General features: G+C 36.8%; 1 protein-coding gene across 1 annotated transcript in view; it reads right to left on the bottom strand.

Moving 5' to 3' along the window:
• CNTN3 (contactin 3 (plasmacytoma associated)) overlaps nucleotides 1–2,608 on the bottom strand; it is a 256,477-nt gene that overhangs the window by 130,744 nt on the left and 123,125 nt on the right. The gene's annotated exons all lie outside the window — the stretch shown is intronic.

The raw sequence follows: 2,608 nt of genomic DNA, 5'->3' as shown, positions 1-2,608 counted from the left end.
TTCCTTTAAGGGACAGACTTGGGTGGGTTCATTTTGAAACCTTACTTTTTATATGTTCCTTAGTTTAACTGTATGCAGTTGTAACTGTACACTAGTAAATACCTTCTTTTTCCATGTGTGCAATTTTCCTTCATCCAAGTAGTTTTCTTCCTTAGCAAATCTACAATTTTGCCAAAAGGAAAAGAATCTATGTATGTGTGTGCATGCCTACACACACATCCAAAGGAAATAACTGAAATATAAATAACAGCTAAGTTATCTCTCACTGCTAGTAATTATTTTGTTTCTGCCAGAGGGAGAAGGCAAAAATGAAGAGATCTATAGGTGAATTTCAGCAGAAAACATGTACTTATTAATTCTTTTCAGGACTAAAATGACAATTCCACTTTGTTTGTTACACTTGTATCTTGAAAACTATACAAAGGAATAAAAGAAAAACACAAATTATCCTGCTAAGTAGCACACTGTCAGATCTGAGAACTTACAGAATGAGGAGGCGGAATGGAAGGGATCTTTCATTCTCCCTAACGACCAAATGTTGAACTTTACTTTAAGTTTTAGTATTAAAACTGGAATTTGTTATATTTTCTATGGAATGTCCAAGATAAAGCAATGTGGAACTTTAGAAAAGCAATAAACTGAGGAATACATATACTCTTTGGGTGCTAGAAGAATCATAACTGAGAAAATAAACGTACAGGTGAAAAACAGGCATGCCAGATGCCCTTATCAGAACACCCAGAACTTCCCCCTTCCCCAAGCAAATCTTCTTAAAACAGCAAGTTTGGAAAATATTGACAAATAAATACGTGATAGCAAAATATAACACCACATTGCATCCATTCAAAGGCATCACATTTTGATAAAGTATAATAACTTGTTGACATTTAAAGGGAACTGTGTTCTCCCTTCCATATGAAAAGAAAGCATATCATAGACGCCATATATATTAACACAATGGGTTCTCCAATGGTTGTTGGTAATACTGAGGCAACAAGATGTGTCTCCAGTTAAACTTTCTTTGACCTGGTATTTTCCAACTTAGCCAGAATGGCCCAGGCAATCATTGGCTTCCTGCTGTCAGCTTGTAAGTCAGGGAAGGTAGCACCTTGAGAGGTCATCAACAATGCTTGAATAAATTCTGCTCCACTGTGGGAGGGAGCAAACTTTAAGCTAATGTGCTTCAGAGGAGATTAATTTCCCACTGGTCTTACAACTTTGTGTTATATAAATCCCTGGAATTAAGACTGGGAATATTTCTGATGTACTTCTGAAAATCTGGTCTAACTAATGTTTAAGAAAGGGAAAACAAGATTCTCCAGAACATAACGTTGCAGGCCTTTAATAAAAGGTTTGCATTGAAAATCTTATCCTGGATTATCGCCTACGTAGAGTAACAGTGGTCGGTTTTGAAACAGTATCACAGAAATAAGAAAGGCAAGAATAGGGCATGCTCAGGAAGTGGTGCATGTTTGAATTCTTTCAACTCCACTGAGATTTGGAAGTTGTCCCTGCCTTGAGAGGGAATATGACTGAGGCTTGAAACTGGCTTGCTCTTTGGATCTCCCGAAATGCATGTCCAAGGCAGGCCAGATTGTGGGGCCATCTCGATCATACGTATTTATATGCCATGCCCCAATTTATGGCAGAAATTATGTTAAATCTTTGTAATTAGACTTGGTAATCTCTGGAAAATGTCCTAGACTTTCCATCTGGAATCTTGTAGGCAGCTTTGTAAGGGACTCCTTGCCTTCTTCCAAGTAATTACCCTCCAACTCTTGCATCCTCTGATTCCAAAAGAATTTCCATATAATTTACCTCTTCTTTTGTCTTCTAATGAAGCCTCATCATTGTTTCAGAGAGACTATTTGAGAGTTTTTTTTATGTAAGTCTTACTAGCATTCTTCTAGGACTAAAGCTGACCATACAATTGTCGACCCTGTTACATTTTTTCAACTTCAAGTGTAAAAGTTCTCTATTCTGTTTGCCAATACACTATACATAGCTTAGAGGAAGCAGTTTTCCATAATACACATTGTTCAAGAACTTTGCATATATATATAAGGGCTGCATGTTATATCTCTTATTAAAATGTCCTATCAAGGTTCTGTTAAAGCAAATAAGAAGGAAGCCATTAGCCTAAGATTGTCTCTGTAAGTGGAGCTGTTAGGTGAACAAACTGGCACTTAACTTGGAAACATTTCTTGTAACTGACTAAAAACAAACAAAACACAAACAAATGAGTCTTAGCCAATCACAAACAGCCAAGCAGCTGATTGGTTATACAAATAGAGACCTCCCATTGGACCATATCCCAGTAAGGCAAATGCTTCATCACATCATTCCCAAATCAGGCAAACACCTAACCATGGCCAATCAGGTAATTTCTCTACTTTGCTTAGTGTTCAGCCTATAAAACGTTGTTGCTTATGCTGCTAGAGTGGAGCTCTCTGAACCTCTCTGGTTTTTAGTGCTTCCCTATTCATCAACCATTCCTTGCTCAAATGAACTCTTGTTGAACTAATTTTCTCTAAAGTTTTTTTAAACAGTCCTAATAACCCAATTGCTAGTTGTTCCAATTCTTATTATAATTTATCTTATAAGTCTG

Source organism: Propithecus coquereli, unplaced genomic scaffold, assembly GCF_000956105.1.
Source record: "Propithecus coquereli isolate 6110/MARCELLA unplaced genomic scaffold, Pcoq_1.0 Scaffold400, whole genome shotgun sequence".
Taxonomy (NCBI): domain Eukaryota; kingdom Metazoa; phylum Chordata; class Mammalia; order Primates; family Indriidae; genus Propithecus; species Propithecus coquereli.
This window is presented reverse-complemented; position numbering and strand designations above follow the sequence as displayed.